Here is a 22,043-nt window from a genome sequence, read left to right as displayed (position 1 = left end):
TTTAAAATCTACTTCTAAATTAACCTCTTACAGATAACATCGTTTAAGTTAACCATCAATCCTTCCCAGTAGTAACAAGCTATATAAAATAAATGACCACAGAAGAATATAGTTTATGAATACAATTTACAGAAGACTTTGTTGCATTTCAGTTTCTTGAGTTATACCTGAAATTTTGGCTTTTAATAAGTTGAATATTTAAACATTTGGGATATTTAAATATATGACCCCCTTGGAGTTGTACCAAATCACGATTGCAATTTTGTATTTAATCTGTGTTGGTCTGAAAAGGGGAATGCATGAACTTCACTCCTGAAAGACACTTAAAACTATCAGTTTACTGCTTTTATATTCTCCCTGGCATTTAGAATATTTTTTCTGTGTACTCATAATTAATAGTTTTATTTACCTATTGCAAAAATTAAGCCTGAGGATATATGTTATATGTGCAGTATGGTAGAGAAGAGAGAACATTTAGCTGGTTGTTACGAAACCTGGGTTCTAGTGTATCATTGCCTTCAGTTAGACTGAAAACAGTTGGCGATACAGGGGAAGTCACTTAAGTGACATTTGTATTCATCAGTAAGTTACAGTTAATATAATAGCTAAGGGTTTTTGTTCTTGCCCTTTAAACTGAAAGCTTCTAAGATGCAGAGGAATCAACAAAAATGTTATTTTAAGAAATAACCAGTTACACAAAATTAGGTAATATTAAAGTAATTTTTCTGAAATAATCGTAGTAAGAAATTGTAAGTCGTATTTAACAGTCTGCAAAGGTACTTTGTGCTTTATCCTCCTGTAACATCCCACTTCCTATTTTTATAGATGAGGACAAAAGTAGCAGTTGATGGAACAAGTTTACATCCGTATTTTTATCTAATTTGGTATTTCAAGGGAAGCCATTACATCTGTTTTGGAAAGAAATAGAACATAAATTAATGTATATTTAAAACAATGGTGCCAGGTTCTACAAAGGATATTAAACATACTGTCTTCAAGCTTTCTTACTAAGAGAGGTATTTCCTGAAGTGTCTGGTCACTAGCTTGTGCTTTGTATTTGGGTCTTAAGAAGGTTATTAACTATCCACTTAGTTTATTCTAAATATTTAGCTAACATGTATTGAATTCTTACTAATATACTTATTTGATAATTTAATAATTATTAATTATAAATAATTTAATCCTCCCAATAACTTTTCTTCTGGTTTTTTTTTTTTTTTTTTTTGAGGAGGAAACTAACAGGAATGTGGTATGAAAGGTTGCTTTATAATTTTATCCCCTATGCAGAGGAGTCAAAGTAATAGATCTGTAAAATTGAAATGTTTGATTAGCTAATTGAAGACGCGATAGTTTTTTTTTACTGTGAGAGGTGTGGTTTCTTCCATGGACTATGTGATGTTAATCTAAAACTCTCTACATCAGTAACAAGCACTGTACCATATGTTGAAGTCAAAAACAAAATTCAGTTATTCAAAGTTTAGAAATCAGTCCAGGATTTTATTATCTGGAGTAAAAGTTCAAGAGAGTGAAACTGAATTCAGGTATGTTACTTCTCTTTTGGCTTTGCTTTCCCTCTATAATGGCTTTATTCTTAGTTGTACTCTAAGTGTACTAAAAATGTCCCGTCACCACCTCCAGTCTCCTGTACCCATATACTTAGCAGTGTCAGAAGGAGAGAGAGCAGTTTTCCACTGAGTTGATCATTTCCTCAAAAGGACTGAATAGCTATGCTAGTTTTCATGGAGCCAGCTCTGATCTAATATGTATGTGTTCTAATGTGTGTTCAGGGAAGTGGGGTTCTTAGACCAGCCAGTGTGGAAGACAAAAGAGGCAGGTGATATAATACAGTCCGCTCCAGGGGAATTACATTAGGAAGGACAGTTTCCAAATGACAACAGATGTCTGATCAAATTTTAATGTAGAATCTCATTTAGAACTAATATCTGAATGTCTGACTTTTCACTCACAGAATATTTTGTCGTAGGCATAGCTTCCTTCTGGATATCTCTTTTCATTCTGCTGTAGAAAGCAATGAACACACTTCTGAAGGACATAGATTCTGCCCTGTCATACTATTAAAATTCTCTCAAGGGATGTTGGATGTATGGAATAAGAAGAAGGAAATGAGAATTATTGCCAGCATTTCACTGACTAGAGTTTCCTGACCTCAAGGTAAGGGTGATTGACACATTAGTCATTTTATCCTGATTTTTAATATTACTTGATTTGGGTAGAAAAAATGCCTAATGCAATTTGATACACTTACTAAGAATGAGGCGTGTGACGTTATTGAGCCAAACCCTTTTTTTGTGGGGTGGGAAGGCAAACCTTTAGACCTCAAGTTCATTTTAGTAGGTATAGGAATTGTATAGCTTAATTCACAGTCATCCAAGTCATCTAATTTTTTGGCCTCTTCCTTGTTTCTAAATCTCACACATCTGTGTTTCCCTTTCAGTTTCTTATTTCTGTGTGTGTCTGTGGCATCTGAAGGAATGTTCAATCCTACTAATGATATTCAGGGTATAACAGGTCAGTAAACTCATAGTAGATTTGGCTTCCACTGATGTCACTGTCATTTTTAACTTATATGGCAAGAAGGCAGGAGGCTACAGTTAGCCTCTCAAAGTTTCTAAGGGACTCAGTACTTCTAAAATGTAAGCTCAGTTTCTGGCTAAAAATATTAAATCTGTTGGCAAATATCTGGCTTATAGAATGCAAAAATGCATACTTTCTGGTTCATTTGTAGTATATTTGAGAAGTGGATGAGAATTTTGGTACAAATGAATACATTTTTTAAGATTTTATTTATTAGCACAAGCAAGGGGAGTGGGAGAGGGAGAAGCAGGCTTCCTGGATGCAGGGATTGATCCTCACCTAGGGTCATGACTTGAGCCAAAGGCAGATGCTTGACCGACTGAGCCATCAAGGTGCTTGATACAAATTAAGACTTAAGTGGTTTTAATGGGGACATTTCCTTTAAATGAAAGAAGTATTTTCTGTTTAACTTCATAAAGTTTTTAACTGAAAATTAATGTAGAATGTTATTGGGATTAAGTTTAAGCTCAAAACATTAATTTGTTATTTTTGTGTTTTCAAACTTTAAATGCTCGTGAAAAAATTTCAAAAATTGGGGCTATTATCGTACATATTGTCATTCTTTGTAAGCAGACATCTTCAGAAACATGCATTATAGTATAGCAGGTGTCATCACTGTCCTGAGGACACACAGTTTGAGAATTTGAGAACAGACCCCACGGACTTTCTATTAATAAATCTTAAATAATGGTTATGATGAATCTTACTGATTTCCTATATGGCCTCCATTCTTTTATTCACCCTGACAGTTCTTTATCATTTAACTATCCTGTCCTACCATAACCTGTGTGATTGAGGAATAGCTGGCCCCATCCTCAGAGTAGACTTGATTGGCCTTATATTAGGTTATTACCCTAGGAACTTAGTCCGGGCATGGCATTCCTTTTGCCAGGGCTTGGCTTAGAACTGAGCAGTTTACCATACGTAGGCCAATGAAATGCCATGGGAGTTTTTCTGAGGACTTCTGGGAAAGAGATTTACTTGCTCTCATGGGACAGATACTAGACAAGATACATTTTCACTTCAGGGAACTAAATTACGTGATTCTGAGCCTGGAATTGTTAAAACTACTTTGCAGTTTTGGGAAACTGGTTTAAGATAAATCTAACAAACAAGACAAAGACAGAATTATCTTGCATAATAGAGAAGAATAAAGCTTTTTTAATGTTTGAGGAACTTTCGTTTTTCACTGGACCTTGAAACAACGATCCTTCAGGTACAGTTAGGGATTTGGGAAGAGGTCATAATCTAGTAAAATACAGAGGATGAGGGCATAGTATTATTAGGGACAAACATTATGTGAAAGTACATTTTGGCTTATTCAGAAGCCATACAGGGATATGTTTTGTAACTGGACTCATCAGATCCAAGTGTGGATGTGGAGGAAAGGTGCTCAGAGCACACTGGAGTTGCATAGTAAGAAGTATGTTAAAGGAGGACAATTGTAAGCAAACTTTAATGATGTCACATTTAATCATCACATCATCTCTGGTGGGTGCTTCAGACTTCATTGCATGCAGTAAAGTCAGGCTTTGAGCCTCATTGTTTTTGTTTTTTTGTTTATTTTGAGCTTCATTTAACTCAATAGCCCACAATCATTTTTTTTAATTTATTGACGTATAATTGACATACAACATTATATTAGTTTGCAAAATGGTCAGCACCAAAGTTTAGTTACTATTATGCAGCGAAGTTAATGCAGTGTTATTAACAATATTACCTGTGCTGTACATTGTATCCCTGTGACTACTTTTATAACTGTACCTTTGTACTTAATCGCCTTTACCTATGTTGTCTCCCACCACCAGCCCCTTCTCCTCTGGCAACCACCAGTCTGTTCTCTGTGAGTCTAGGTTTTGTTTTAGTTTTGTTTTAGATCCCACTTATAAATGAAATCATACAGCCTTTGTCTTTCTCTGTTAGACCTATTTCACACAGCATGATACCCTCAGGGTTTTTCCATGTTGTTCATATGACAAGATTGCATTCTTTTTTGTGGCTGAGTAACATTCTAGCCTGTGTATGTGTGCATGCACATGTGAAACACGCACACATGCCTCTGCGTATGCTGTCTTTACCCAGTTTGTCCACTGGTGGACCCTTAGGTTGTTTCATTGTCTTGGCTATTGTTAAGTAATGAAATGAAAATCAGGAGATATATATAGATATAGATATATATATCTATATATATAGATATATAATCTTCAACCTGGTGTTTTCATTTTCTTTGGGTACATATCCAGTAGTGGCATTGCTGGGTCACATGGTAGCTATATAATTTTTTGAGGAAACTTAACACTGTTTTCTGCAGTGGTTGAATCAATTTACATTCTCCCCAACAGTGCACAAGTGTTCCTTTTTCTCGACATCCTCACCACCACTTATTATTTTTTGTCTTTTTGATAATAGCCATTCTAACAGGCGTGTGGTAATACCTTGTGGTTTCAATGTGCATTTCTCGATTATTAGTGATGTTAGCACTTTTTCATGTACCTTTTAGCCATCTGTATGCCTTTAGAGAAATGTCCCTTCAGATCTTTTGCCCATTTTTTTTTTTTTTTTAAAGATTTTATTTCTTGGGAGAGAGCATACAGGAGCAGGAGTGGGGAAGGATAGAGGGAAGGGGAGAAGCAGACTCCCCACTGAACAGGGGAGACTATGATCTGAGCCAAAGGCAGACACTTAACTGAGCCACCTAAGTGCCACCTTTGCCCATTTTTAAATTGGGTCCTTTTTCTGCTGTTGAGTTCTTATGAATTCATTATATATTGGATATTCACCCTGTATGAGATACGTGATTTGCAAATGTTTTCTGCTATTCTGTAGGTTGCCTTTCATTTTTACTTTGGTACAGTCCCACTTATTTTTGCTTTTGTTGCTTTTGCTTTTAGAGTCCTATCTAAAAAATGGCCAAGACCGATGTCAAGCAGCTCACCAGCCATGTTTTCTTCTAGGAGTTCTGTGATTTCAGGTCTTAAGTTCTGGTCTTCAATAAATTTTGTGTTAACTTGTGTGTGACATAAAATAGTGATCTATTTTCATGCTTTTGTATGTGGCTGTCCAGTTTTCCCAACACCATTTATTGAAGAGACTGTTCTTTCCTCATTGTATATCCTTGGCTGCTTTGTTGTAAATTAATTGACCATATATGCATGGGTTTAAATTTGGATTCCAGATTCTGTTCCATTGTTTTTGATTTTGTTTTTGAAGTAGGTTCCATGCCCAGCATGGAGCCCAGCGTGGGACTTCAACTCATGATCCTGAGACCAAGATCTAAACTGAAATCAAGAGTCTGACGCTTATCTGACTGAGCCACCTAGGCGCCCCACCAGTACCTTACAGTTTTAATTGCTTTGTAATTAAAAAGCTACAAAGCTACTTTATAGCTTTGTAATACAGTTTGAAATCAGGGAGTGTGATACCTCCAGTTTTGTTCCTTTTTCTCAAGGTTGCTTTTACTATTCAGAGTATTGTTCCCATACACATTTTATGATTGTTCTTCTATTTCTGTGGTAAATGCCATTGTAGTTTTGATAAGAATTGCATTGAGTCTATATGTTATTTTGGGTAGTATGGACATTTTAACAATACTAATTATTCCCCCCTGGCGAGTACAAAATATCTTTCCATTTATTTGTGTCTTCAGTTTCTTTCAGCAGTGTCATATAGTGTTCAGTATACAGGTCTTTCATTTCCTTGGTTAATTTTTTTGCTAGGTGTTTTATTTTTTTTGATGCAGTTGTAAATGTGTTTTCTTAATTTCTCTGATAGTTCATTATTAGTGTATAGAAATGCAACGAATTTTTTATATTTGATTTTGTAACCTAGTAACTTCACTGAATTTATTAGTTTTAACAGTGTCCTGAGAGTATCTCTGTTGGCCTCTGGAAGTGTGCCAGACTGGAAGGCTGGCATTTAGGCCATAGCTCTTGAAAATAGGCCTCTTTCTCAGAAAGACTGAGCATATGCTTCTGTCTTCTATCTGTGCAGTGCCCTAGGGATGGTAATCTGCCAAGAGATGCCTTCCCAGTTGTTATGGTCCTACAGGCCTCACAGGGCCAAGTGATCAAGGTCTTCCTCTGAGTTGCAGCTGTAGGATCAGGGACACCAGATGTAAAAACTGGTGATCAGGGGATCATAAAAGCTGCTCTCGGGGGGATTCTGGCGCTCTGGAGACTGGTAGATGGAGAGGATGAAGATGTGAGAGGAGAGGGATGAAAAAGTGTCCAGAGTGGCTCCCAGCAGCCTCTATCCCTGGAGAGTATCCCAGAGAGCTCCTGCCCTTCTGTCCAGTGCTTTTAAGGTTAGCAAATGAGTTTTTTTCACATGGGTTTGGAAGCTGCTCAGATGGCTGCTTCTGCACTGAGCCCTGTGGTGAGTGAGTCTGCATGCGAACGCTTTAAGACCTGTTTCTCAGTTCATCACAGTCCTTTGGGTCTTGGACATGAGACCCATTAGATTTCAAACCACACATTTTGGGGCTCTTAAAAGTTGGGGTGTCCAATTTGCGGGTCTAAGCCTTTGCTTTTCAGGAAGATGTTTCAGGGTTTTGAGTTCCCTCCTAAATTGTGGGTCCCTACACTGGGGATGGGGTTTATGGTGGGATTGGGTCTCAAGCTCTCCTGAGTGGCCTCTGTTTCATTGGCCCAGTGTAAAGGAGTTGCTCAGCTAGTTTTTCAGGTCTTTCTCAGAGGAAATTCTTACATATGTAACTGTAAATTTCATGTTTATGGGAAGGGGCAAGTTCAGGATCTTTTCTACATTACTATCTTGAACTGCCTCCTCCAAAACCCCTAGTGTCTAAGAGCTTCATTAAAAAGGGTAAACAAATCTGAACTAGTACAAATTTTGAAAGTACATTCAATACAGCAGGTCAGTAAATGTATATTAAATTCAACAAAAATGTATGAAACATTTTCAGTGGGATACTCTGAGAGATATAAAAGACAATCTCTACCTTCAAGGAGGTTAAATCTTACATAGAGATAAAATACATATTCAGAGAGAATGTGAGTTTAAACTCATGATGAAGAGGATTGTTTGGGGGAAGTAGATTTAGAAATAGTATAGATGTATGGGTGGGTGTTGGAAATAGGAGAAGACTATAGTTGAAAATATATTCAAAGCTATGTTGGAGCTAGATTGCTAGGAATTATTGACTAGTTTTTTTCTTTTGTTTTAATGTAAAGTAATACTTTAGAAAAGTCTGAAAGTACTGTAATGATCTATTGAAATTACAACAATAGTGGATGCCCCTTAAACAAATATTAAGTCAGAAAGTACAAAAATGTAATAGCCTGGCTTTCCAATCTAATCTAATTTCCATGGATAGTATTATCAGTTTGATACTATTATTCCAGGTTTTTAAAAAATATTTATATAATCATCTATATGCTTTGTTTTAAGATTATTTTAGGAAATATCATATACTTCTGCAAATAGATTTTTTGCACTGCACACTGTACCGTAAACATATTTCTGACTTACTACATATTGAATGCTTTTCTTTCTTTTAATGGTTTTCATATTTTCTATTAATGAGTATACCAAAATCTCTTTATCCATTTACTTTTCCTTGGACAGTTAAATGTTGCCCTTAACTGCTATGCTGTAATGAATATTCTTGAACCTATATTTTAACATTTAAACTATTTTTTGTAAGATAGGGGTCTTGAATGATATGGTTTGGTCATTTTACATTTGGATAGGTATTGTCAAGTGATTAAAGTTGTACAATTTAACAGTCTCTGAGACTTGCCCATTTACCACAGTCTCTTATTAGTACTGGAATATTTAGAACCCTTAAATTGCTGTCAGTCTAACAGAAAAAACTACTTCATTTTTATTTTAATTTGTGTTACCATACTTATTTATAAATTTGAGCATCTTTTCATAAATCCTTTTAATCATTTACATTTCTTTTCATGTCAATTGCCTTTTTCTAATCTCTGCTCATAAACATTTGTGAGTGCTTTTTTTTTTTTAAGATTTTATTTATGTATTTGATAACAGAGAGAGAGACCCTGAGAGAGGGAATACAAGCAGCGGGAGTGGGAGAGGGAGAAGCAGGCTTCCTGCTGAGCAGGGAGCCAGATGCTGGGCTTGAGCATATGAATAATACACATATGAATATTAGTGGCTTGTCTCTACTAATGATAGGTTATCAGTTTGTGGTATCTTCATATAAAAGCTTAAATCTTCAATATAGTTAAATATGTAAGTAGTTTATGGGCTCTTGATTTTCTTCCATTTTCACTGCCACTTTCTTATATATTTTTAAATATTAAAGTTTTCTTTTGTTTTGTTTTTAAATCTGTAATATTCGAGCTGAAATTTTTTTGTAAGAATTAAGTATTAGAAGTTAGACTGATCAGCCAGGGGAACAAGACTGAGACAAGGTGAAAGTTATGCAAAGCTCTATTTTATGCTAAGCATTAGAAGTCAGACTGACCAGCCAGAGCCATCTCTGAAGAGGGTGACCCCTCCCCATCTTACAGACTACCTTTTATAGAGCAAAAGTCTGGCCACACATAGGTGGCCAGTGACATTGTAGTCATGTTAGGTCACACACAGGTGGCCAATTGAATTACAGTTTACCCTATAGTAGCTATTTGACCTAACCTATTACTCTGGTCAGAATTGGCGCTCAAGTTTGGCGCCCGAAAGGCGGAGTTTACATTCTTCGGTGGTTAGGGAGGCAGTATGTGTACTTTTACTGATTGGATGTCTCTACCTGGCCTGACTCGTCCTTGTATTCTGGGCTCTGTTATTAGGAACTAGTCGACCATATTTTACTGGTTTCCCAGACTTGCTTCTAAGTAAGTTTCTCAGGGGGGTGAGGCAGGGTCAGTTTTACTGGACAGACAACAGAATGGCTTTAACCAAGATGGAGTCGCTCTGGCTAAAGAGGTCCTTACAGTTACCATCCAGGTACCTGGTAGTTCTTGTCATTTTTTCATGTCTTTATGTTTTTAAGTAAACCTTTATATTTTTCCTCCAGTATGTATTACACCTTTCTCATTAGGATTATTTTTACTTATTTTATGTTTCTGTTGCTATTATGACAAATTCTGTAATACCTTATGATTAACTTTTTTTTCCCTCTTAAGACATACACTGATTTTTATTTATTTAAATATGTATTTATTTATTGTTAGGGGTGCAGGGTCAGAGGGACAGAATCCTTTTTTAACTAGTTTATTTTTATTAACATATATACTATTTGCTTCAAGGGTATGGATCTGTGAATCATCGGCCTTAAACAACTTAAGTCTTAAACAACTTAAACATAGCACATACCCTCCCCATGTCCATACCCAGCCACCTTATCCCCCCCTGCCCCCCCCCCCCCCAAGCAATCCTCAGTTTGTTTCCTGAGATTAAGAGTCTTTCATGGTTTATCTCCCTCTCTGGTCACATCTTGTTTCATTTTTTCCCTCCCTTCCCCCATGACCCCCTGCCCTGCCTTTCATATTCCTCATATCAGAGAGAGAGATCATATGATAATTGTCTTTCTCTGACTGACTTATTTTGCTTATCACAATATCCTCTAGTTCCGTCCATGTTGTTGCAAATAGCAAGGTTTTGGTTTTTTGATGGCTGCATAGTATTCCATTGTATATATCTACCACATCTCCTTTATCCATTCATCTGTTGATGGACATCTAGGTTCTTTCAGCAGACTCCCTGCTGAGTGTGGAGGCAAAGGGGAAGTTGGGCTAAAATCTCACAACCATGAGATCCTGACGGGAGCCGAAATTATGAGTCAGGTTGCTTAATCAACCGAGCCACTCAGGCACCCTAGAAATAAATTCATTTTTGATACTGCTCTTACATTTAGTTATCTTACAGAATTTAAGTATTCTGTGACAATTTTTCATTTGTTGTGTTTGATTTTTCTCAATAGCGTATTACCCACAAATGATGACAGATTTTCTTCCTCTGTTCCAAATTTTAGTATTTTTACATATTTTACTTTTGAATTGGCCAGGCTATCCAGTACAGTACTGAATAGTAAAGATTAACAACTAAACATTCTTGTCTAGTTCTTGACTTTAATGATAATACTTCATTGAGGAAGGGAAAAAAAAAAAAAAATCTTACCAAGAACTTAAGAATTCATACATGTGGTTAAATAGATCAAATGGTGTCTATGGGCTTACATGAAAAAGAAGTATCTTCTGATGATCAGCCGTATTTAACCATTTCAGTTTTTGTTTTTGCTGATAGTTGTCAAATCTCTAAATAATAGGATACAGCTATTTCAAAATTTATACAGTGCACATAATGTATATGTATTTAAATTTATCCAACCTTCATAATACTTTGCTTCCTTCCAAATCAGCTTCATTTTTAGTCTCAATTCCTCCCCTCAGAAACTGACCACTACCTCTCTTTTTAGAGAAAGCTTCACTTGTCTCTTCATTTTGTAAGATGAAGAAATTGGTTCCTCTGTCCTTTCACTTACCTTTCTACCTCCATTAACCTCCTGCCTTCAGTTTACTACTCTAAAATATGCTGCAGCTTTGCATTATCAAGGATGATAGCATTTATATTGTTTTGTAACTATAGTTACAACTGTAGATTGATTCTTAGCATGGTCCATAAATATTTTCTCTGCTTTGTATATTGCAACTATTACTTACTCCAAAGCCAAATAATACTGTTTACTTGTTTATGTTACATGTCATGACACCCATGCTCCTTAATGGATAATATTCCTAGGATAAATTTTAATTGGATTTCTTTTCTCCTTTCTCCACCTCTTCACCTCCTCCTCCTCGGTCCCCCTTCAACAACACTCCCGTTGCCCCCAGTTATTTTCTTCATCATGTCCTCACTCTTTTTAGTTTTTCTGTCCTCTTTCTCACTCATTTTTAACTAAGACGTCTTCTGCTGGAGCCATGTGTCTTCCTTTTCCAACCTGACTATACGACTTGGCACAGCAAATCCACAGTGAGTCCCCTGTTTAGTGATTCCAGTTTCTTTTTGTTTCTTGGTTTAGTTTTGTTTTATTGGAGGAAATTCTTCACATAACTGCCTGAGAAAGTTTAATAGTCATTAGTGCTGTTTACCATATATTTTTCCCCCTGAACACACCATCTACCTTCCAGGCACACTATAGGTTTGTATATTTTTGTTGTGTAAAGTTACTTGCTCTCTTCAGTGAAAAGCCTCTTTTCTTACGTGAAAGTCACCAAAAATGTTCCAGATATAGTGGCAGCTTTGTCAACTTCGTTTCTGGGGTAAGGATAATTTGACCCAGAACTTTCAGTGTAACTGCAGTGGACATGGAACATGAGAGAGAAATATACCTTTATTGTTTTAAGACTGGAAAATTTGGGGGTTATCATTGCAGCATAACCTAGTATATTCTAACTGGTGAAGGAAATGTGAGTTTGTTTTAATTCCTAAAATACTTGAAATTCTGTTTTCTGAATACTTGATTCCTAATTTGGAGAAATATAAAACTCTAGATTAAAATACTTTTCTCTCAGAAAAATAAAGACGTTGATTTGTCCCTGCATTTCTTGTTGCTTATGAGATGCTGGGGGAAGTACAATTCCTGTTCCTTTGCAGGTAATCCAAAATTTTCCCTTCTCAGATCTTTTAGGATCTTCTACTTACCCTTGTTTAAAATTTCATTGTAATGAATGTATTATGCATCCAGCTTGGCTCTCCCATTGTCTGTTTTTGAAGATCACATACGTGTCTACTCTAGAAAACTTTATTATATTGTTTTGCTGATAATAGCTGCTTTTTACCTTTTCAGTTCTTTTTTTCTTCAGTTTATCTTACTACCTAGAGTAATACTTTCATTTGTCACATTTTCTGTCATCTTTGTCTTTTGTTTATACATTCTAAGAGATTTCCTTGTTTTTGTTATGTTTTTTGTTTTCCATGTATTTCAGGTTCAGCCACTACATTTTTATCTTTCAAGAATGTCTCTCTTAGCTTAGTTTCCTCTAGAAAGCTACAGTTAAGAAAAGGACTTGCATGTTACTATTTTGTTTCTAGAACTAATCCTATGAAACAGGAGTGTGGGGAAAAAGAAAGTGACATAAGAAAGGAGGGAAAACCAGTACCAAGGTTCATTATTAATCTGGTCACTGCTGTGGAGAACTAATTGGTTTCTATCCTGCTGGGATCATCTAAAGTGGTATGTAGAATGCTTCTTAGATTAAGCCACCTAAAAAATGGTAGAGGAGCAAATGTATTATGCCTCTTGTCTCCCATTTGTCAGGGGTTTTGTATGGTGTATCTCTGCTGTATCTGGATGTTCATGTGGACAACATCAGTAACATCAGAGAGACTCAGGGGCAGAAAGCAAGATTCTGCAGGAGAGCTGCTAAGTGACTGGTTATCTCTTTAAGGAAGCTGATCGATACTGCAGTGGCTGCAGGAAAACAAGGGAGGTGGCAGGTTAGAAAGTCGGGAAGAACTGGTCAGGTAGGGCAAAACTAGCAATAAATACAGTCCACATTTTGCAATGCTCTTATCCCTTGGTGCCCTCTGTTAAGTCTGATCAGTGATAGACTTTTCAGTATGGTGGCCAAGTTCACCCTTTTTAAAGGGGTGCTGTGTTAGTAAGAACAAGGTTTTCTCCTCACTGTGCAACTGGTTCTGAGGGAATAGTAAATATTTATCATCATCCTCCTCTGTTACAAATTGCGTATTTCCCTGTCTCTGGGCCAGCAGTTTGGCTGGCTGTCCTAAATTATTAGTCTGATGGGATGATATGAGCCCTTATCCCCATGTTACCCTAACCTTCTTGGACCATAGTTGCTGCAAGTACACACTTGAGACTTATCGTTAGGCACTGAGTTCCTCCTTGACTGAATGTTAGTCATTCTTCTACATCTCCGGGGTCTTGGGAAAAATCCTTGTTTCCTGTCATGTAACTGTGACCCTAGTAAGAGTAATGTCAGAGTCAGTTGTCCCCACTCGTAATAACTATTTTTCTGTCTCAGTGATAGGGGGGGTCCAGAATGATCAAGTCATAGCTTCAGTTGGGTGGAAACCTTACTGTGTCTCCAGTAGATTTTTCTTTACCAACCTACCTCCAGAAGCAGAATCCAGAAGAAACTGGGGAGTCAAGATTTTCAGTCTTGGTCCCCCCACCCCAGGTCTCAGGGTTCCATTCTTTTTCTATTCAGGCACTGACTTTGGCATAGGAGGCCTGTTGAAGTTGTGAGTTGGGTCTCTTTTGTAGCTCTGCTATCTTTGCAATTACATTCTAAACCTGGTTTTCTGCTGCTTCAGAAGAGAAGAGTCTAAACACTGCCAAGGAGAAGTTCAGACTTTCACAGCATGTTTCAATTTGATATTTGTTTAAACTGAGCTGTCATTGCCTTATTTTAAGCCTTCTAAAACTGTTAACAAAAGCCACTTTCACTCTGTATACTGTAGGAGTACTGTTGTGCCCATAAGTCAGTACTTTACCTTCCTCATTCTTTACTCCCTGTATGAATCAAAAATTGTGATTTTACTGAATTTTAGGAGTTGTCACCCTTGCCCATGTCATAACAATGAGATGATTCTTGCCAATTACGAGTAAATTGTCCAGTTCCCAAGTTTCCTCTTGGGGGTCTACTTTTAAAGCCAGTTCTGGTACAGATGATCTCTGTCTGTGTTCTCTTCAGAGCCTGAGATAAGGATCAGAATGCAGTAGTTTTTTTGAGAAATCCAAGGGTTCCAGGAGTAGAGGATAGGGAAAGGTGAAACAGGAAAGTCCAGGGAAGGGAGAAAAGTCAGTACCCCGTGTACTACTGTGGACAACTGGGACTTAATCCCACTGAGACCTCAGTAAGCAGCTGTGGAATATCCCCTCAAATGACTCTATTTATTGCTAATTTTGTCCTACCCTACCTGAAGGATAGGAGAGAGCTCCTGTTGAACATACTGCTAGATTATACACGTGTAAGTGCTGGGTGAGTTCATTTAGCAGTGTGTGCAGTGGTGTCAAGTCATAGCGCAGAAAGTGAGAGAGCTTTGCTATTAGGCTATAACTCTAAAAGCTCCTTGACACAGTAAAAACGGGAGAAAAAAAATGGGCTGAAAAGGTAGGAGGTGGGGCATAAGATGTATGAAATATACAAAAGCTCTCCCTTTTTTCTGTTTTATAGTATATTATATGGATGAAGTATTTTTGATATCTGACGTTACTAATACAGCTAATCTTTCATTTTTAAAAATTCTTCATTATGTCTGTTGAGAGTGTGTGTGTATTAGCTTTATTCTGCCATTTTATTAGCTCTCCCCAAATGTTTGTTAATCTTTAGTTGTCTGTTTATATTTAAGAATGAGGCAATGGAATGACTCACTGGATCTCTTTGTACCAGTGAAGGACTTGTTAACTGGATTTTTTGTTTGTTTGTTTGTTTTAAGATTGTCTAAGACTTTTTATTTTTGGCTGACTTTGGCTTTCATGCTAAGTGTATGTATGTATGTATGTATGTACACACATACACACTAGGCATTCTGTAAAGGGACCTGTAAATGTCAGAATGAGAAAGGCTTTACTTAGATGTGTAATATTGACTTCAGTTACTATATTTTACCCTGGACAATTTATTTCATTTCTTTTAGAAGAGGATCCAGATTTTTTTGGTGTAGGGAGAATAAGAAGGGTGTTAGGGTAGATAGGTAGATACAGTAGGTAGGGTATAGGGACCACAGTTTAAGTATCTAGCTTCTAGACATTTTTTTTCCCCCGTACCAGGATCCAATCCAGGATCATATGTTGTATTTTGTTGTCAACCGCCTTAGTCTCTTTTAATCTGAGATAATATTTTGTCCTTATATTTTTTCTTAATTTTAATGCTTTTGATTAATTCTTGGCCAGTTATTTGATAGAATGACCTTTAGTTTTGTTTGCTTCATGTTTATGATTAAATTCAGATTGTGCATTTTTGCACAAGAATGCTGAATAAGTGATGTGTACTCTTTTCACTATCATTTTCATGAGTCATATGAAGTTACTGTGTCTCATTCACAGTGTTACTAACTCAGATCACTTGAGATGATGTCTTTAGGTTTCTACACTATAAAGTCATGATCTTCCTTTTGAAATTAAGTATTTTGTGAAGGGATAGTTGGAGACTGTAAATGTCCTATTTGTCATCATGCCTTTGCCTTGTAATTTTAGTATCCATTGATGGATAATTCTTGCGTTAAACCAATACTACTGTGGTGTCTGCCTGATGGTGATTTATGTATCCATAATTTCTTCTATAATTATTAATTGGAATTCTGCCATAAGGAGGAACTTCCCCTTCCTCTACTTACTTATCTTTGTTTCTTTCAGTATAGATTTATGAATATTCCAAGGTGCTGGCCGGTAACACCTATATTTTAATCAGTTCACTGGAATTCCTGGAGCCTTTAGTTCTAGGAGTCTCTATCAATCAAGATTCAGTCAGGAAAACAGAAAATTCACTAATTCTCTCTATACTGATCTTGTTCATTCTTCTATTCATTCGGTTCTATTTTATTTCATATACTCCATTATATTTCATTTAATAAATGAATTTCTGATTTTTAGAATTTCAGAGTGGTTCTTTTATACATCCTTCTCAGCACTTCCGTTCTTATATGAACCACTCATGTCTAAACACTTTTTTTCTCTGTCTGTATCTTTAGGTGCAAATCATCCTGTTTTTTATAGTTGGTTATCTCCTTATGTGGTTTTCATGAGTTAATCTTCTACAGGTATTGGTTTCTGCAAACATTCCACATGTATTATGAAAACATCCCTTCAAAATGTTTTTTGCTTGCTTCTGCTGCAGCCTAGCAGAATCACCAGTTTAGAGCCAGTGTAGAGCCTTTAGACTCTCCTGATTACCTGTTGTATGTACTTCTAAAGCTCTCTTGTTTCTAATTGTTTTCCTGGCCTTTCCTAGGCCTCCCATTCTATTCTTCATCACAGCATTTTTGATTGAGTCAGTGTATTTGCTTCAATTTTTGTTTCATTCCATTCCAGCTCTTGCATCCCGCTTGTCCTCATTGAGATTGATCAATCAGACCTCCAAAGGTCATCTTATCTGACTTAGGACTTCTCATTAATTTTTACCAGTTTGTATCATTTTCATTGACCTTATCTTTGCCACTCTGAGCCACTGTCACCCATGACCCCAGAATTTTAGACGTTTTACAAATAACAAATTTAGGGGCGCCTGGGTGGCTCAGTGGGTTAAGCCGCTGCCTTCGGCTCAGGTCATGATCCCAGGGTCCTGGGATCGAGTCCCGCATCGGGCTCTTTGCTGAGCAGAGAGCCTGCTTTCTCTCTCTCTCTCTCTCTCTCTCTCTCTCTGCCTACTTGTGATCTCTCTCTGTCAAATAAAAAAATAAAATAAAATAAAAAAACAAATAACAAATTTACCCTTTGTAGTTTTTCATCACCAAAGAAGAGTCAGTAGAAAAACACCACAGTAGAAAATGAGTGCAGTATATGCAAACAACAAACCTGAATAGACAAAAAGCATAACAAAAAGATGGCCAGTGAGATAAAGAATTAGGGATTTGCTTATTGAATCCATGAAATGCATTTGCATATACTTTGAGTTGGTAAAACACATACCTCCTATAGAAAAGGCACCAAATAACTGATCACTCTAGTACGTTTTCATGGCTGTTTGAACAGACTGGTGATGGGTGCAGAGAGTGTTCCATGTGGGTCCAACAGAATGACTCCCTTTAACTACTAATGTGCTAGCTACTACTGATAAAAAGAGTCTAGTCTATTGGTGTGTATATTCGTATTATACATTTGGAGATCAGTGAGACTACAGACTCAGTGGGCCTCTTTCAGCCTTGTCTTTGAGGCTGGACTTCCTCCACTCCCCATTTCACAAACTTCATTTTAAAATTATTCATCTGAGTTTTACCATGATGCAGTGCTCAAAGGTACAAGATCTTTGGGTTGCTAGCAAATGAGAAATTTTTAATATCGTCTGCTGTGCCAGTTTTCAGTTTATTGTATCTTGGTTTCAGATTCAGCTTTGTCATACTGAATCTGAACGCTGCCAACATTTCTTTGCTAACTGGCTAAATGTCATGCATTATCAGTAGAGGGCATTGGGGTGACTGCAGAGTGTCAGCAGGACCCATCCCTTTAAAGGCCTCACCTTTATTTTTGTTCAGTAATTTTTGTGACTTGTTGGATTTTAAGAACATATATTTAAAGAAGGTACTTAAAAATTAGGCCTAAAGATATACTAAAAAATATGAGCAGAAAACTAGTAGTATATTTGTATTATTTATCCTTTCATAAACATTGCATTCTATATGAAATATGGAATTAGAATGCTTGGTTACACCATTCCTGACATAGATGGACCCAACCTTGTGCATTATTATTTTTTTTTTTCAGTATCATTTATTTATTTATTTATTTTCAGCATAACAGTCTTCATATTTTTGCACCACATCCAGTGCTCCATGCAATCCGTGCCCTCTCTAATACCCACCACCTGGTACCCCGACCTCCCACCTCCCCCCCCCACCCCTGCCACTTCAAACCCCTCAGATTGTTTTTCAGAGTCCATAGTCTCTCATGGTTCACCTCCCCTTCTAATTTCCCCCAACTCCCTTCTCTCCAACTCCCCATGTCCTCCATGCTATTTGTTATGCTCCACAAATAAGTGAAACCATATGATAATTGACTCTCTCTGCTTGACTTATTTCACTCAGCATAATCTCTTCCAGTCCCGTCCATGTTGCTACAAAAGTTGGGTAGTCATCCTTTCTGATGGGGGCATAATACTCCATAGTGTATATGGACCACATCTTCGTTATTATCAAATTAAGTTCATAATCACTTGATTTTTGTTTTTGATCTCTGTGGTGTTTAAGTAATTCTGATTGTAAGCAATATATTTGAAATAATACTAGCACAGAGATTATAAAGATGAAAAAGTTCCATCAGTTCTGTCATTCTGTGTAACCACTTGAAGTTTTTGTGTTTAAATTTCTTTGGACTTCTTAGACATTTGGAAGATGCTAGAATCAACCCTGAGGAAAAAACACATGGATAGTATTGTAATTTTTGGAATTTGTAATGGGATTTTTGTGACTTTGCTAAATGTACGTTTCCTGGCTCTAAGTTTTATATCGCTGTCTGTGAAACTTTTCAGAATTAAAAGGAATGAGAATTCTTGATCGCCTATGGCTGGACATAGGTTTATGTATCTGGCTATATGGTCTAAGAATTGCAAGGACCAATTTTGGCAGTCATTCATTATCTTATTTGTAGAAGTTACTTCATTAAGAAAACAAGTAGATTGGAATTCAGCTTGGGTAGTACACATAGAGCTTCATTATGCCTCAGGCTAATGTGTATGTGTGACATAGAGCTTCATTATGCCTCAGGCTAATGTGTATGTGTGACATAGAGCTTCATTATGCCTCAGGCTAATGTGTATGTGTGACATAGAGCTTCATTATGCCTCAGGCTAATGTGTATGTGTGAGGTTTGTCCTCCTTTACCCCTTCCACCACCTATTTTTTTTTTAAAAAGATATTAGTGTAATTAAAAGAACATTAATGCATTATTTTTTTCGTCTTTGTACTTTACTATTTAGTTTTTAATTTTTAGTGACATGATTATATATTCTGGGTTTAATAAAAGAAAATATTCATTGTTTCCTTTTTGGATATTATTAATGTGATTAATTTCATCAGTGACTATTGCTAAAATAATTTTGTTGTGTAGAAGAATGCTGTAAAAGTCTCCATATAATCAAAAGTGCTAAGTATGCCTCATTTCCATCTAACTGTTTAAATATTTCTCTTGTCAGTCAGAAGAACTGTTCTTAACTTGGTTTCTTTTTTATTTTTATGGTTTACCTTGTAAGTTGTATTCTGACCCTAAATGCCAATATTTAAAGGCAAGTGCTGGAGGCCTTTTTGCTATTTCAAATGCTTTCTTATGCATGGAATTTAAAAATTGTTGCACACAATATTTGGCTCTTTATGCCATCAGCAATTTATTTTTCTATGCTGTATGAGAAAAGAATCAATAAAAAGGTTATCTAAGTTTCTGTTTTGATATCTTCAGTATCCCATGTATTAAAGGAGTTGGAAATACTTGATTTGACAACGTAAGGTCAAAAAATGGGAGATTATTTTAGGAGGGGGGAAATCTTCTAACATAATCCAGAGCAATTGAACTACCTTACTGGACCCCATCTATCATGCTTTCCTTTTATTTTGTGTCTTACTATCCAGTTATAAAGGGTTGTTCAATAAAGTAAGAACAGATACTCAGACATATCCAAGGCTTTGTGTGGAAAGTATCTATAGTCCTTTCAACCAAAGAACTGGTGCATAGTTCTAGGTAGGAAGCCAGTTAGAACATTCAGAATTCCTGTAACAAAGGAAATTTATAGGAAAAAGTATTTTGTATTTGAAGAGGGTTGTGAACTATAAACACAAAGGATTTACTTGCCTCAACATTGTGCTGAGGTTCTTGACCAAACTTGAACTTCTCTTCCATCTGTACTTAGGTCATAACTTGTGTCCTTAAAGATGGCCCCACCTCTCATATTGGGTCTTGGCTGAAGAAAATGTGATCTCTGGAATTGGACCTGGAAAGCCTCCCCAGGAATGGTGGGCTAGTGGGGACCTGGGGCTATCTGTCCATCAAGGAGTCTAGAGGTTTCCTGACCTTCTGGCTTTTAAGAGGTAGAAGGATGGCAGCAAGAGCTCAATTTTGGCACTCAGCATATACCATTTCTGAGGGGATACCCGCCTCTGCACAAGGTTTCCATTTGCCTTTCCCTTTTGAGGCATGTGTTTCTGGCACTTGATACTAAACAAGATACGCACTCTACCTAATGACAGAGCATCCATACTTTTTTATTAGCAGAATTTTCCATCTTGTGACACAGAAGCTATAGAATTACTTAGCAGAAAGAAAGCTGGCCCCTGGGGAACAATTTTTCTCTTACTTAACCAATAAAGACCCAACTGGAAACGAAAAAAACAAAAGCAAACAAAAACCCCCAAAATTCGGGCACCTTTGTCTTAGTTGGAGTATAAACTTATACAGTCAGTTTATACTAGAATCTCTCCCCTCCTACAGTAGTATGAATAATACTGTTTTGCCACTTATAAAAAGTGTTCAGCTATGCTATTCTTTGTCAGGCGCACATGTACTTGATCTTATTTATAGAGCATATGTTTCTGAAAATGTGTGGTAAAAACAATCAGGCTTCTTAAGTCACAGACTAAAACTGCAGTGAGTCTTTTTTTTCCCGCAGTTACGAAATTATATATCAGTATTAAGGTAGAAATATTTGAGGATTTTTAAAAAGAATTATAAAGGGACTATATCTTTATAGGTAGCATGTCCTCCTTGGTTTGATGAACAGAATTGAAGAATCTCAATATTACTAAATTATTATTTAAATCTTAAGGAATATTGAGGGAAGTAGTTGTAAAAAACATAGGATTATTTCCCTCTTCGGGTAGAATGGATTAATTATAAATATACACAGTATATTTAATAATTATAAATACATATAATACAAATACATTTAATTATATAAGTATAATTAAATATACTTAATTATAAATAATACACAGCATATTTAACCAAGAATAAAATATTTAGGTGAGGCACAGGTCTTAACGAAATGTGGGGGAGAATGTGTCACAACTTGATTCGCAGAGGTTGAATTAAATGGAGTGATCTTACTTATGCTTCCTGGCTTACTATACCTTCTATGTCTCAAAAGTCTATTCCCTTTTTTCTTTTCTTTCTTAAACTTTTGACAACAAATCAAGCAACATTTATGACAAAGAAAGTAACAGTTGCCACACAAGCCAGCAGGAACCCAATCACATCCAAAGAGTGGTACTGGAACCAGGTGAGGTTTTAAGAAGGTGGGTGTTGACTGCTTTGTGACAAATGACAATCCAGAAGACTGGTTGATCAAGAGGCTTTATAAGCTGATCATGATGAATGGTTGATAACCACGTAACATTCTCTGTATAGCTGAAAGAAAACCAAATAATTTACAGAACAAAGAAAAGGTGGGTGAAAAAGATAAATGAAATTTTCATGTGTATGTGTAAGGATTTGTGTGGATGGTAACACTGGAGAAAAATTCTATTATTTTCCTTAGAGACAATTAGAGATATTTATGGGCTGGAATTTGTTGACAGTCTAGGACTTCAAGCTGTGAAGGAAAAGAAACTGGGAGATGACAATTATTTCCCATTTAGAAAAAGTGGAAGGAGTTAATTCTGAAAGGCCAAAAAAAAAAAAAAATCAAAATACATGATTTTGACATGGAAATTTCCAATTATCCAGTAAGGAGTTGTTAATAGATATGGTAAACAAGTTTCAAAATACTGTCATAATCCAGAGAGAGGAGACAAGTCCACGTGAAGTTCAGGGGCATGTCCGGGCGGAGCTGATCAGAGCTGGTATTGCCTTGACAGCG

General features: G+C 36.5%; 1 long non-coding RNA gene across 1 annotated transcript; it reads left to right on the top strand.

Annotated features, from left to right (window-relative positions):
* The first annotated feature begins 834 nt into the window (after positions 1-834).
* LOC131823581 (uncharacterized) lies at positions 835-19,634 on the top strand. Its single transcript, XR_009350606.1, has 2 exons — positions 835-2,529; positions 5,487-19,634. It is a non-coding gene; the product is annotated as an uncharacterized LOC131823581 (long non-coding RNA).
* Positions 19,635-22,043: the final 2,409 nt, after the last annotated feature.

The sequence above is a fragment of the Mustela lutreola genome, chromosome 1 (genome assembly GCF_030435805.1).
Source record: "Mustela lutreola isolate mMusLut2 chromosome 1, mMusLut2.pri, whole genome shotgun sequence".
In the NCBI taxonomy this organism is placed as follows: domain Eukaryota; kingdom Metazoa; phylum Chordata; class Mammalia; order Carnivora; family Mustelidae; genus Mustela; species Mustela lutreola.
The sequence above is the reverse complement of the archived record's forward strand: the minus strand, read 5'-3'. Positions and strand labels throughout refer to the sequence as shown.